This window comes from Schistocerca serialis, unplaced genomic scaffold, assembly GCF_023864345.2.
Source record: "Schistocerca serialis cubense isolate TAMUIC-IGC-003099 unplaced genomic scaffold, iqSchSeri2.2 HiC_scaffold_1257, whole genome shotgun sequence".
In the NCBI taxonomy this organism is placed as follows: domain Eukaryota; kingdom Metazoa; phylum Arthropoda; class Insecta; order Orthoptera; family Acrididae; genus Schistocerca; species Schistocerca serialis.
In genome coordinates, this window is record NW_026047466.1 from 326,414 (window position 1) to 339,184 (window position 12,771).

Sequence of the window (12,771 nt, forward strand, 5' to 3'; positions counted from 1 at the left end):
GGTGGGCCGACGCTCGTGGTCGATCGTAAGGGCGAAACATTCAAGAGATTTGGAAAACGGCAATGTGGACACCCCCAGCAGCAGCTGTGTGCCAAATCCGATATCTGGTCGAGGGCTGCAAGATTCAGTATGATGAAGTAACAATTTGGGGATAGCTCACAAACGCTAAGATGCCGCCTTCTTAGCTCAGTGGTAGAGCACTGGTCTCGTAAACCAGGGGTCGTGAGTTCGAACCTCACAGAAGGCATTCATTTCTTAAACCTTCCTGCAAGGAGCGGAGCTATCTCGAGCAGCATCTAACACATGGCAGTACACTGAATGAAAGGGATGTTCTACAACCTATGACAAGTATTCTACTGGCCTCAGAGGTTTTCTGAATGCATAGGCAGAACATTGGTTTGTATGCATTTTGTAGTATAATGTCATGCTTGGCGATGTCATTCGTTTACGAGCCTCGCTACAGTGTGCATGCACGTTATCCATGTGAAGAGGCGTAAGCAAATGCTACCATTCTGCGAGATTGCTGCAGAAGGTATACGAATTGCGTTGATATACAGAGCACAAGGGAGCCAAAGTCAAGGCCTCCGTGGCGCAATCGGCTAGCGCGTTCGGCTGTTAACCGAAAGGTTGGTGGTTCGAGCCCACCCGGGGGCGAAATCGTTCTAACCGGCACCGAGGTGAGGACGTACGTCAACTTTGTTAGAGATACACAGCTAGTGTGACAATTTGGCTGCGTTTGAGTGATGCCACAGAGCCTTATACACATTCAGCCAAGTGACACTGTGGGTAAAAACATGGCCCTACACAGACGTTCTGCTGTTTTCCTTTTTATTCGTCATGTGTGACACTGCAGTAGAGGGACGCCCGCTACAAAAGACGTATTCTTTACATTCAATTTCAGCATATACGTCGCGAGTGCCATATGACAGGGCCTGTCTCTCGATGTCGATTTGTATTTGGTGTGTCTTAAGTGTCGGTCTGCAGTAGGCCGCTGTTGGCCGAGCGACGTGCAGTCGCCTTACATGAAGCCCCATGGGCAACGCCAGTGCCACTGTGGACAACAGCGCACTGTAGCCAGAGAGAGGAGCCGAAAGGCGCATTTCGCAGTCGAGCCACGCTATCCCACAAGCTGTGCACTAGGTCAGGATTGTGCAGACCGCAAACTTTTGGTGGGCCGACGCTCGTGGTCGATCGTAAGGGCGAAACATTCAAGAGATTTGGAAAACGGCAATGTGGACACCCCCAGCAGCAGCTGTGTGCCAAATCCGATATCTGGTCGAGGGCTGCAAGATTCAGTATGATGAAGTAACAATTTGGGGATAGCTCACAAACGCTAAGATGCCGCCTTCTTAGCTCAGTGGTAGAGCACTGGTCTCGTAAACCAGGGGTCGTGAGTTCGAACCTCACAGAAGGCATTCATTTCTTAAACCTTCCTGCAAGGAGCGGAGCTATCTCGAGCAGCATCTAACACATGGCAGTACACTGAATGAAAGGGATGTTCTACAACCTATGACAAGTATTCTACTGGCCTCAGAGGTTTTCTGAATGCATAGGCAGAACATTGGTTTGTATGCATTTTGTAGTATAATGTCATGCTTGGCGATGTCATTCGTTTACGAGCCTCGCTACAGTGTGCATGCACGTTATCCATGTGAAGAGGCGTAAGCAAATGCTACCATTCTGCGAGATTGCTGCAGAAGGTATACGAATTGCGTTGATATACAGAGCACAAGGGAGCCAAAGTCAAGGCCTCCGTGGCGCAATCGGCTAGCGCGTTCGGCTGTTAACCGAAAGGTTGGTGGTTCGAGCCCACCCGGGGGCGAAATCGTTCTAACCGGCACCGAGGTGAGGACGTACGTCAACTTTGTTAGAGATACACAGCTAGTGTGACAATTTGGCTGCGTTTGAGTGATGCCACAGAGCCTTATACACATTCAGCCAAGTGACACTGTGGGTAAAAACATGGCCCTACACAGACGTTCTGCTGTTTTCCTTTTTATTCGTCATGTGTGACACTGCAGTAGAGGGACGCCCGCTACAAAAGACGTATTCTTTACATTCAATTTCAGCATATACGTCGCGAGTGCCATATGACAGGGCCTGTCTCTCGATGTCGATTTGTATTTGGTGTGTCTTAAGTGTCGGTCTGCAGTAGGCCGCTGTTGGCCGAGCGACGTGCAGTCGCCTTACATGAAGCCCCATGGGCAACGCCAGTGCCACTGTGGACAACAGCGCACTGTAGCCAGAGAGAGGAGCCGAAAGGCGCATTTCGCAGTCGAGCCACGCTATCCCACAAGCTGTGCACTAGGTCAGGATTGTGCAGACCGCAAACTTTTGGTGGGCCGACGCTCGTGGTCGATCGTAAGGGCGAAACATTCAAGAGATTTGGAAAACGGCAATGTGGACACCCCCAGCAGCAGCTGTGTGCCAAATCCGATATCTGGTCGAGGGCTGCAAGATTCAGTATGATGAAGTAACAATTTGGGGATAGCTCACAAACGCTAAGATGCCGCCTTCTTAGCTCAGTGGTAGAGCACTGGTCTCGTAAACCAGGGGTCGTGAGTTCGAACCTCACAGAAGGCATTCATTTCTTAAACCTTCCTGCAAGGAGCGGAGCTATCTCGAGCAGCATCTAACACATGGCAGTACACTGAATGAAAGGGATGTTCTACAACCTATGACAAGTATTCTACTGGCCTCAGAGGTTTTCTGAATGCATAGGCAGAACATTGGTTTGTATGCATTTTGTAGTATAATGTCATGCTTGGCGATGTCATTCGTTTACGAGCCTCGCTACAGTGTGCATGCACGTTATCCATGTGAAGAGGCGTAAGCAAATGCTACCATTCTGCGAGATTGCTGCAGAAGGTATACGAATTGCGTTGATATACAGAGCACAAGGGAGCCAAAGTCAAGGCCTCCGTGGCGCAATCGGCTAGCGCGTTCGGCTGTTAACCGAAAGGTTGGTGGTTCGAGCCCACCCGGGGGCGAAATCGTTCTAACCGGCACCGAGGTGAGGACGTACGTCAACTTTGTTAGAGATACACAGCTAGTGTGACAATTTGGCTGCGTTTGAGTGATGCCACAGAGCCTTATACACATTCAGCCAAGTGACACTGTGGGTAAAAACATGGCCCTACACAGACGTTCTGCTGTTTTCCTTTTTATTCGTCATGTGTGACACTGCAGTAGAGGGACGCCCGCTACAAAAGACGTATTCTTTACATTCAATTTCAGCATACACGTCGCGAGTGCCATATGACAGGGCCTGTCTCTCGATGTCGATTTGTATTTGGTGTGTCTTAAGTGTCGGTCTGCAGTAGGCCGCTGTTGGCCGAGCGACGTGCAGTCGCCTTACATGAAGCCCCATGGGCAACGCCAGTGCCACTGTGGACAACAGCGCACTGTAGCCAGAGAGAGGAGCCGAAAGGCGCATTTCGCAGTCGAGCCACGCTATCCCACAAGCTGTGCACTAGGTCAGGATTGTGCAGACCGCAAACTTTTGGTGGGCCGACGCTCGTGGTCGATCGTAAGGGCGAAACATTCAAGAGATTTGGAAAACGGCAATGTGGACACCCCCAGCAGCAGCTGTGTGCCAAATCCGATATCTGGTCGAGGGCTGCAAGATTCAGTATGATGAAGTAACAATTTGGGGATAGCTCACAAACGCTAAGATGCCGCCTTCTTAGCTCAGTGGTAGAGCACTGGTCTCGTAAACCAGGGGTCGTGAGTTCGAACCTCACAGAAGGCATTCATTTCTTAAACCTTCCTGCAAGGAGCGGAGCTATCTCGAGCAGCATCTAACACATGGCAGTACACTGAATGAAAGGGATGTTCTACAACCTATGACAAGTATTCTACTGGCCTCAGAGGTTTTCTGAATGCATAGGCAGAACATTGGTTTGTATGCATTTTGTAGTATAATGTCATGCTTGGCGATGTCATTCGTTTACGAGCCTCGCTACAGTGTGCATGCACGTTATCCATGTGAAGAGGCGTAAGCAAATGCTACCATTCTGCGAGATTGCTGCAGAAGGTATACGAATTGCGTTGATATACAGAGCACAAGGGAGCCAAAGTCAAGGCCTCCGTGGCGCAATCGGCTAGCGCGTTCGGCTGTTAACCGAAAGGTTGGTGGTTCGAGCCCACCCGGGGGCGAAATCGTTCTAACCGGCACCGAGGTGAGGACGTACGTCAACTTTGTTAGAGATACACAGCTAGTGTGACAATTTGGCTGCGTTTGAGTGATGCCACAGAGCCTTATACACATTCAGCCAAGTGACACTGTGGGTAAAAACATGGCCCTACACAGACGTTCTGCTGTTTTCCTTTTTATTCGTCATGTGTGACACTGCAGTAGAGGGACGCCCGCTACAAAAGACGTATTCTTTACATTCAATTTCAGCATATACGTCGCGAGTGCCATATGACAGGGCCTGTCTCTCGATGTCGATTTGTATTTGGTGTGTCTTAAGTGTCGGTCTGCAGTAGGCCGCTGTTGGCCGAGCGACGTGCAGTCGCCTTACATGAAGCCCCGTGGGCAACGCCAGTGCCACTGTGGACAACAGCGCACTGTAGCCAGAGAGAGGAGCCGAAAGGCGCATTTCGCAGTCGAGCCACGCTATCCCACAAGCTGTGCACTAGGTCAGGATTGTGCAGACCGCAAACTTTTGGTGGGCCGACGCTCGTGGTCGATCGTAAGGGCGAAACATTCAAGAGATTTGGAAAACGGCAATGTGGACACCCCCAGCAGCAGCTGTGTGCCAAATCCGATATCTGGTCGAGGGCTGCAAGATTCAGTATGATGAAGTAACAATTTGGGGATAGCTCACAAACGCTAAGATGCCGCCTTCTTAGCTCAGTGGTAGAGCACTGGTCTCGTAAACCAGGGGTCGTGAGTTCGAACCTCACAGAAGGCATTCATTTCTTAAACCTTCCTGCAAGGAGCGGAGCTATCTCGAGCAGCATCTAACACATGGCAGTACACTGAATGAAAGGGATGTTCTACAACCTATGACAAGTATTCTACTGGCCTCAGAGGTTTTCTGAATGCATAGGCAGAACATTGGTTTGTATGCATTTTGTAGTATAATGTCATGCTTGGCGATGTCATTCGTTTACGAGCCTCGCTACAGTGTGCATGCACGTTATCCATGTGAAGAGGCGTAAGCAAATGCTACCATTCTGCGAGATTGCTGCAGAAGGTATACGAATTGCGTTGATATACAGAGCACAAGGGAGCCAAAGTCAAGGCCTCCGTGGCGCAATCGGCTAGCGCGTTCGGCTGTTAACCGAAAGGTTGGTGGTTCGAGCCCACCCGGGGGCGAAATCGTTCTAACCGGCACCGAGGTGAGGACGTACGTCAACTTTGTTAGAGATACACAGCTAGTGTGACAATTTGGCTGCGTTTGAGTGATGCCACAGAGCCTTATACACATTCAGCCAAGTGACACTGTGGGTAAAAACATGGCCCTACACAGACGTTCTGCTGTTTTCCTTTTTATTCGTCATGTGTGACACTGCAGTAGAGGGACGCCCGCTACAAAAGACGTATTCTTTACATTCAATTTCAGCATATACGTCGCGAGTGCCATATGACAGGGCCTGTCTCTCGATGTCGATTTGTATTTGGTGTGTCTTAAGTGTCGGTCTGCAGTAGGCCGCTGTTGGCCGAGCGACGTGCAGTCGCCTTACATGAAGCCCCATGGGCAACGCCAGTGCCACTGTGGACAACAGCGCACTGTAGCCAGAGAGAGGAGCCGAAAGGCGCATTTCGCAGTCGAGCCACGCTATCCCACAAGCTGTGCACTAGGTCAGGATTGTGCAGACCGCAAACTTTTGGTGGGCCGACGCTCGTGGTCGATCGTAAGGGCGAAACATTCAAGAGATTTGGAAAACGGCAATGTGGACACCCCCAGCAGCAGCTGTGTGCCAAATCCGATATCTGGTCGAGGGCTGCAAGATTCAGTATGATGAAGTAACAATTTGGGGATAGCTCACAAACGCTAAGATGCCGCCTTCTTAGCTCAGTGGTAGAGCACTGGTCTCGTAAACCAGGGGTCGTGAGTTCGAACCTCACAGAAGGCATTCATTTCTTAAACCTTCCTGCAAGGAGCGGAGCTATCTCGAGCAGCATCTAACACATGGCAGTACACTGAATGAAAGGGATGTTCTACAACCTATGACAAGTATTCTACTGGCCTCAGAGGTTTTCTGAATGCATAGGCAGAACATTGGTTTGTATGCATTTTGTAGTATAATGTCATGCTTGGCGATGTCATTCGTTTACGAGCCTCGCTACAGTGTGCATGCACGTTATCCATGTGAAGAGGCGTAAGCAAATGCTACCATTCTGCGAGATTGCTGCAGAAGGTATACGAATTGCGTTGATATACAGAGCACAAGGGAGCCAAAGTCAAGGCCTCCGTGGCGCAATCGGCTAGCGCGTTCGGCTGTTAACCGAAAGGTTCGTGGTTCGAGCCCACCCGGGGGCGAAATCGTTCTAACCGGCACCGAGGTGAGGACGTACGTCAACTTTGTTAGAGATACACAGCTAGTGTGACAATTTGGCTGCGTTTGAGTGATGCCACAGAGCCTTATACACATTCAGCCAAGTGACACTGTGGGTAAAAACATGGCCCTACACAGACGTTCTGCTGTTTTCCTTTTTATTCGTCATGTGTGACACTGCAGTAGAGGGACGCCCGCTACAAAAGACGTATTCTTTACATTCAATTTCAGCATATACGTCGCGAGTGCCATATGACAGGGCCTGTCTCTCGATGTCGATTTGTATTTGGTGTGTCTTAAGTGTCGGTCTGCAGTAGGCCGCTGTTGGCCGAGCGACGTGCAGTCGCCTTACATGAAGCCCCATGGGCAACGCCAGTGCCACTGTGGACAACAGCGCACTGTAGCCAGAGAGAGGAGCCGAAAGGCGCATTTCGCAGTCGAGCCACGCTATCCCACAAGCTGTGCACTAGGTCAGGATTGTGCAGACCGCAAACTTTTGGTGGGCCGACGCTCGTGGTCGATCGTAAGGGCGAAACATTCAAGAGATTTGGAAAACGGCAATGTGGACACCCCCAGCAGCAGCTGTGTGCCAAATCCGATATCTGGTCGAGGGCTGCAAGATTCAGTATGATGAAGTAACAATTTGGGGATAGCTCACAAACGCTAAGCTGCCGCCTTCTTAGCTCAGTGGTAGAGCACTGGTCTCGTAAACCAGGGGTCGTGAGTTCGAACCTCACAGAAGGCATTCATTTCTTAAACCTTCCTGCAAGGAGCGGAGCTATCTCGAGCAGCATCTAACACATGGCAGTACACTGAATGAAAGGGATGTTCTACAACCTATGACAAGTATTCTACTGGCCTCAGAGGTTTTCTGAATGCATAGGCAGAACATTGGTTTGTATGCATTTTGTAGTATAATGTCATGCTTGGCGATGTCATTCGTTTACGAGCCTCGCTACAGTGTGCATGCACGTTATCCATGTGAAGAGGCGTAAGCAAATGCTACCATTCTGCGAGATTGCTGCAGAAGGTATACGAATTGCGTTGATATACAGAGCACAAGGGAGCCAAAGTCAAGGCCTCCGTGGCGCAATCGGCTAGCGCGTTCGGCTGTTAACCGAAAGGTTGGTGGTTCGAGCCCACCCGGGGGCGAAATCGTTCTAACCGGCACCGAGGTGAGGACGTACGTCAACTTTGTTAGAGATACACAGCTAGTGTGACAATTTGGCTTCGTTTGAGTGATGCCACAGAGCCTTATACACATTCAGCCAAGTGACACTGTGGGTAAAAACATGGCCCTACACAGACGTTCTGCTGTTTTCCTTTTTATTCGTCATGTGTGACACTGCAGTAGAGGGACGCCCGCTACAAAAGACGTATTCTTTACATTCAATTTCAGCATATACGTCGCGAGTGCCATATGACAGGGCCTGTCTCTCGATGTCGATTTGTATTTGGTGTGTCTTAAGTGTCGGTCTGCAGTAGGCCGCTGTTGGCCGAGCGACGTGCAGTCGCCTTACATGAAGCCCCATGGGCAACGCCAGTGCCACTGTGGACAACAGCGCACTGTAGCCAGAGAGAGGAGCCGAAAGGCGCATTTCGCAGTCGAGCCACGCTATCCCACAAGCTGTGCACTAGGTCAGGATTGTGCAGACCGCAAACTTTTGGTGGGCCGACGCTCGTGGTCGATCGTAAGGGCGAAACATTCAAGAGATTTGGAAAACGGCAATGTGGACACCCCCTGCAGCAGCTGTGTGCCAAATCCGATATCTGGTCGAGGGCTGCAAGATTCAGTATGATGAAGTAACAATTTGGGGATAGCTCACAAACGCTAAGATGCCGCCTTCTTAGCTCAGTGGTAGAGCACTGGTCTCGTAAACCAGGGGTCGTGAGTTCGAACCTCACAGAAGGCATTCATTTCTTAAACCTTCCTGCAAGGAGCGGAGCTATCTCGAGCAGCATCTAACACATGGCAGTACACTGAATGAAAGGGATGTTCTACAACCTATGACAAGTATTCTACTGGCCTCAGAGGTTTTCTGAATGCATAGGCAGAACATTGGTTTGTATGCATTTTGTAGTATAATGTCATGCTTGGCGATGTCATTCGTTTACGAGCCTCGCTACAGTGTGCATGCACGTTATCCATGTGAAGAGGCGTAAGCAAATGCTACCATTCTGCGAGATTGCTGCAGAAGGTATACGAATTGCGTTGATATACAGAGCACAAGGGAGCCAAAGTCAAGGCCTCCGTGGCGCAATCGGCTAGCGCGTTCGGCTGTTAACCGAAAGGTTGGTGGTTCGAGCCCACCCGGGGGCGAAATCGTTCTAACCGGCACCGAGGTGAGGACGTACGTCAACTTTGTTAGAGATACACAGCTAGTGTGACAATTTGGCTGCGTTTGAGTGATGCCACAGAGCCTTATACACATTCAGCCAAGTGACACTGTGGGTAAAAACATGGCCCTACACAGACGTTCTGCTGTTTTCCTTTTTATTCGTCATGTGTGACACTGCAGTAGAGGGACGCCCGCTACAAAAGACGTATTCTTTACATTCAATTTCAGCATATACGTCGCGAGTGCCATATGACAGGGCCTGTCTCTCGATGTCGATTTGTATTTGGTGTGTCTTAAGTGTCGGTCTGCAGTAGGCCGCTGTTGGCCGAGCGACGTGCAGTCGCCTTACATGAAGCCCCATGGGCAACGCCAGTGCCACTGTGGACAACAGCGCACTGTAGCCAGAGAGAGGAGCCGAAAGGCGCATTTCGCAGTCGAGCCACGCTATCCCACAAGCTGTGCACTAGGTCAGGATTGTGCAGACCGCAAACTTTTGGTGGGCCGACGCTCGTGGTCGATCGTAAGGGCGAAACATTCAAGAGATTTGGAAAACGGCAATGTGGACACCCCCAGCAGCAGCTGTGTGCCAAATCCGATATCTGGTCGAGGGCTGCAAGATTCAGTATGATGAAGTAACAATTTGGGGATAGCTCACAAACGCTAAGATGCCGCCTTCTTAGCTCAGTGGTAGAGCACTGGTCTCGTAAACCAGGGGTCGTGAGTTCGAACCTCACAGAAGGCATTCATTTCTTAAACCTTCCTGCAAGGAGCGGAGCTATCTCGAGCAGCATCTAACACATGGCAGTACACTGAATGAAAGGGATGTTCTACAACCTATGACAAGTATTCTACTGGCCTCAGAGGTTTTCTGAATGCATAGGCAGAACATTGGTTTGTATGCATTTTGTAGTATAATGTCATGCTTGGCGATGTCATTCGTTTACGAGCCTCGCTACAGTGTGCATGCACGTTATCCATGTGAAGAGGCGTAAGCAAATGCTACCATTCTGCGAGATTGCTGCAGAAGGTATACGAATTGCGTTGATATACAGAGCACAAGGGAGCCAAAGTCAAGGCCTCCGTGGCGCAATCGGCTAGCGCGTTCGGCTGTTAACCGAAAGGTTCGTGGTTCGAGCCCACCCGGGGGCGAAATCGTTCTAACCGGCACCGAGGTGAGGACGTACGTCAACTTTGTTAGAGATACACAGCTAGTGTGACAATTTGGCTGCGTTTGAGTGATGCCACAGAGCCTTATACACATTCAGCCAAGTGACACTGTGGGTAAAAACATGGCCCTACACAGACGTTCTGCTGTTTTCCTTTTTATTCGTCATGTGTGACACTGCAGTAGAGGGACGCCCGCTACAAAAGACGTATTCTTTACATTCAATTTCAGCATATACGTCGCGAGTGCCATATGACAGGGCCTGTCTCTCGATGTCGATTTGTATTTGGTGTGTCTTAAGTGTCGGTCTGCAGTAGGCCGCTGTTGGCCGAGCGACGTGCAGTCGCCTTACATGAAGCCCCATGGGCAACGCCAGTGCCACTGTGGACAACAGCGCACTTTTGCCAGAGAGAGGAACCGAAAGGCGCATTTCGCAGTCGAGCCACGCTATCCCACAAGCTGTGCACTAGGTCAGGATTGTGCAGACCGCAAACTTTTGGTGGGCCGACGCTCGTCGTCGATCGTAAGGGCGAAACATTCAAGAGATTTGGAAAACGGCAATGTGGACACCCCCAGCAGCAGCTGTGTGCCAAATCCGGTATCTGGTCGAGGGCTGCAAGATTCAGTATGATGAAGTAACAATTTGGGGATAGCTCACAAACGCTAAGCTGACGCCTTCTTAGCTCAGTGGTAGAGCACTGGTCTCGTAAACCAGGGGTCGTGAGTTCGAACCTCACAGAAGGCATTCATTTCTTAAACCTTCCTGCAAGGAGCGGAGCTATCTCGAGCAGCATCTAACACATGGCAGTACACTGAATGAAAGGGATGTTCTACAACCTATGACAAGTATTCTACTGGCCTCAGAGGTTTTCTGAATGCATAGGCAGAACATTGGTTTGTATGCATTTTGTAGTATAATGTCATGCTTGGCGATGTCATTCGTTTACGAGCCTCGCTACAGTGTGCATGCACGTTATCCATGTGAAGAGGCGTAAGCAAATGCTACCATTCTGCGAGATTGCTGCAGAAGGTATACGAATTGCGTTGATATACAGAGCACAAGGGAGCCAAAGTCAAGGCCTCCGTGGCGCAATCGGCTAGCGCGTTCGGCTGTTAACCGAAAGGTTGGTGGTTCGAGCCCACCCGGGGGCGAAATCGTTCTAACCGGCACCGAGGTGAGGACGTACGTCAACTTTGTTAGAGATACACAGCTAGTGTGACAATTTGGCTGCGTTTGAGTGATGCCACAGAGCCTTATACACATTCAGCCAAGTGACACTGTGGGTAAAAACATGGCCCTACACAGACGTTCTGCTGTTTTCCTTTTTATTCGTCATGTGTGACACTGCAGTAGAGGGACGCCCGCTACAAAAGACGTGTTCTTTACATTCAATTTCAGCATATACGTCGCGAGTGCCATATGACAGGGCCTGTCTCTCGATGTCGATTTGTATTTGGTGTGTCTTAAGTGTCGGTCTGCAGTAGGCCGCTGTTGGCCGAGCGACGTGCAGTCGCCTTACATGAAGCCCCATGGGCAACGCCAGTGTCACTGTGGACAACAGCGCACTTTTGCCAGAGAGAGGAACCGAAAGGCGCATTTCGCAGTCGAGCCACGCTATCCCACAAGCTGTGCACTAGGTCAGGATTGTGCAGACCGCAAACTTTTGGTGGGCCGACGCTCGTCGTCGATCGTAAGGGCGAAACATTCAAGAGATTTGGAAAACGGCAATGTGGACACCCCCAGCAGCAGCTGTGTGCCAAATCCGGTATCTGGTCGAGGGCTGCAAGATTCAGTATGATGAAGTAACAATTTGGGGATAGCTCACAAACGCTAAGCTGCCGCCTTCTTAGCTCAGTGGTAGAGCACTGGTCTCGTAAACCAGGGGTCGTGAGTTCGAACCTCACAGAAGGCATTCATTTCTTAAACCTTCCTGCAAGGAGCGGAGCTATCTCGAGCAGCATCTAACACATGGCAGTACACTGAATGAAAGGGATGTTCTACAACCTATGACAAGTATTCTACTGGCCTCAGAGGTTTTCTGAATGCATAGGCAGAACATTGGTTTGTATGCATTTTGTAGTATAATGTCATGCTTGGCGATGTCATTCGTTTACGAGCCTCGCTACAGTGTGCATGCACGTTATCCATGTGAAGAGGCGTAAGCAAATGCTACCATTCTGCGAGATTGCTGCAGAAGGTATACGAATTGCGTTGATATACAGAGCACAAGGGAGCCAAAGTCAAGGCCTCCGTGGCGCAATCGGCTAGCGCGTTCGGCTGTTAACCGAAAGGTTGGTGGTTCGAGCCCACCCGGGGGCGAAATCGTTCTAACCGGCACCGAGGTGAGGACGTACGTCAACTTTGTTAGAGATACACAGCTAGTGTGACAATTTGGCTGCGTTTGAGTGATGCCACAGAGCCTTATACACATTCAGCCAAGTGACACTGTGGGTAAAAACATGGCCCTACACAGACGTTCTGCTGTTTTCCTTTTTATTCGTCATGTGTGACACTGCAGTAGAGGGACGCCCGCTACAAAAGACGTATTCTTTACATTCAATTTCAGCATATACGTCGCGAGTGCCATATGACAGGGCCTGTCTCTCGATGTCGATTTGTATTTGGTGTGTCTTAAGTGTCGGTCTGCAGTAGGCCGCTGTTGGCCGAGCGACGTGCAGTCGCCTTACATGAAGCCCCATGGGCAACGCCAGTGCCACTGTGGACAACAGCGCACTGTAGCCAGAGAGAGGAGCCGA

General features: G+C 50.2%; 22 non-coding genes across 22 annotated transcripts; all 22 read left to right on the forward strand.

The window, feature by feature from the left end:
* The first annotated feature begins 175 nt into the window (after positions 1–175).
* Trnat-cgu (transfer RNA threonine (anticodon CGU)) lies at positions 176–247 on the forward strand. The gene has a single exon. It is a non-coding gene; the product is annotated as a tRNA-Thr (tRNA).
* Positions 248–580: 333 nt separating this feature from the next.
* On the forward strand, positions 581–654 carry Trnan-guu (transfer RNA asparagine (anticodon GUU)). Its single transcript has one exon. It is a non-coding gene; the product is annotated as a tRNA-Asn (tRNA).
* A 689-nt stretch (positions 655–1,343) lies between these two features.
* On the forward strand, positions 1,344–1,415 carry Trnat-cgu (transfer RNA threonine (anticodon CGU)). The gene has a single exon. It is a non-coding gene; the product is annotated as a tRNA-Thr (tRNA).
* A 333-nt stretch (positions 1,416–1,748) lies between these two features.
* Trnan-guu (transfer RNA asparagine (anticodon GUU)) lies at positions 1,749–1,822 on the forward strand. Its single transcript has one exon. It is a non-coding gene; the product is annotated as a tRNA-Asn (tRNA).
* Positions 1,823–2,511: 689 nt separating this feature from the next.
* On the forward strand, positions 2,512–2,583 carry Trnat-cgu (transfer RNA threonine (anticodon CGU)). The gene has a single exon. It is a non-coding gene; the product is annotated as a tRNA-Thr (tRNA).
* Positions 2,584–2,916: 333 nt separating this feature from the next.
* Trnan-guu (transfer RNA asparagine (anticodon GUU)) lies at positions 2,917–2,990 on the forward strand. Its single transcript has one exon. It is a non-coding gene; the product is annotated as a tRNA-Asn (tRNA).
* A 689-nt stretch (positions 2,991–3,679) lies between these two features.
* Trnat-cgu (transfer RNA threonine (anticodon CGU)) lies at positions 3,680–3,751 on the forward strand. The gene has a single exon. It is a non-coding gene; the product is annotated as a tRNA-Thr (tRNA).
* A 333-nt stretch (positions 3,752–4,084) lies between these two features.
* Trnan-guu (transfer RNA asparagine (anticodon GUU)) lies at positions 4,085–4,158 on the forward strand. The gene has a single exon. It is a non-coding gene; the product is annotated as a tRNA-Asn (tRNA).
* Positions 4,159–4,847: 689 nt separating this feature from the next.
* On the forward strand, positions 4,848–4,919 carry Trnat-cgu (transfer RNA threonine (anticodon CGU)). The gene has a single exon. It is a non-coding gene; the product is annotated as a tRNA-Thr (tRNA).
* Positions 4,920–5,252: 333 nt separating this feature from the next.
* Positions 5,253–5,326, forward strand: Trnan-guu (transfer RNA asparagine (anticodon GUU)). Its single transcript has one exon. It is a non-coding gene; the product is annotated as a tRNA-Asn (tRNA).
* A 689-nt stretch (positions 5,327–6,015) lies between these two features.
* Trnat-cgu (transfer RNA threonine (anticodon CGU)) lies at positions 6,016–6,087 on the forward strand. The gene has a single exon. It is a non-coding gene; the product is annotated as a tRNA-Thr (tRNA).
* A 333-nt stretch (positions 6,088–6,420) lies between these two features.
* On the forward strand, positions 6,421–6,494 carry Trnan-guu (transfer RNA asparagine (anticodon GUU)). Its single transcript has one exon. It is a non-coding gene; the product is annotated as a tRNA-Asn (tRNA).
* Positions 6,495–7,183: 689 nt separating this feature from the next.
* On the forward strand, positions 7,184–7,255 carry Trnat-cgu (transfer RNA threonine (anticodon CGU)). The gene has a single exon. It is a non-coding gene; the product is annotated as a tRNA-Thr (tRNA).
* Positions 7,256–7,588: 333 nt separating this feature from the next.
* Positions 7,589–7,662, forward strand: Trnan-guu (transfer RNA asparagine (anticodon GUU)). The gene has a single exon. It is a non-coding gene; the product is annotated as a tRNA-Asn (tRNA).
* Positions 7,663–8,351: 689 nt separating this feature from the next.
* Positions 8,352–8,423, forward strand: Trnat-cgu (transfer RNA threonine (anticodon CGU)). The gene has a single exon. It is a non-coding gene; the product is annotated as a tRNA-Thr (tRNA).
* Positions 8,424–8,756: 333 nt separating this feature from the next.
* Trnan-guu (transfer RNA asparagine (anticodon GUU)) lies at positions 8,757–8,830 on the forward strand. Its single transcript has one exon. It is a non-coding gene; the product is annotated as a tRNA-Asn (tRNA).
* A 689-nt stretch (positions 8,831–9,519) lies between these two features.
* On the forward strand, positions 9,520–9,591 carry Trnat-cgu (transfer RNA threonine (anticodon CGU)). The gene has a single exon. It is a non-coding gene; the product is annotated as a tRNA-Thr (tRNA).
* A 333-nt stretch (positions 9,592–9,924) lies between these two features.
* On the forward strand, positions 9,925–9,998 carry Trnan-guu (transfer RNA asparagine (anticodon GUU)). Its single transcript has one exon. It is a non-coding gene; the product is annotated as a tRNA-Asn (tRNA).
* A 689-nt stretch (positions 9,999–10,687) lies between these two features.
* On the forward strand, positions 10,688–10,759 carry Trnat-cgu (transfer RNA threonine (anticodon CGU)). Its single transcript has one exon. It is a non-coding gene; the product is annotated as a tRNA-Thr (tRNA).
* Positions 10,760–11,092: 333 nt separating this feature from the next.
* Trnan-guu (transfer RNA asparagine (anticodon GUU)) lies at positions 11,093–11,166 on the forward strand. Its single transcript has one exon. It is a non-coding gene; the product is annotated as a tRNA-Asn (tRNA).
* Positions 11,167–11,855: 689 nt separating this feature from the next.
* On the forward strand, positions 11,856–11,927 carry Trnat-cgu (transfer RNA threonine (anticodon CGU)). Its single transcript has one exon. It is a non-coding gene; the product is annotated as a tRNA-Thr (tRNA).
* A 333-nt stretch (positions 11,928–12,260) lies between these two features.
* On the forward strand, positions 12,261–12,334 carry Trnan-guu (transfer RNA asparagine (anticodon GUU)). The gene has a single exon. It is a non-coding gene; the product is annotated as a tRNA-Asn (tRNA).
* Positions 12,335–12,771: the final 437 nt, after the last annotated feature.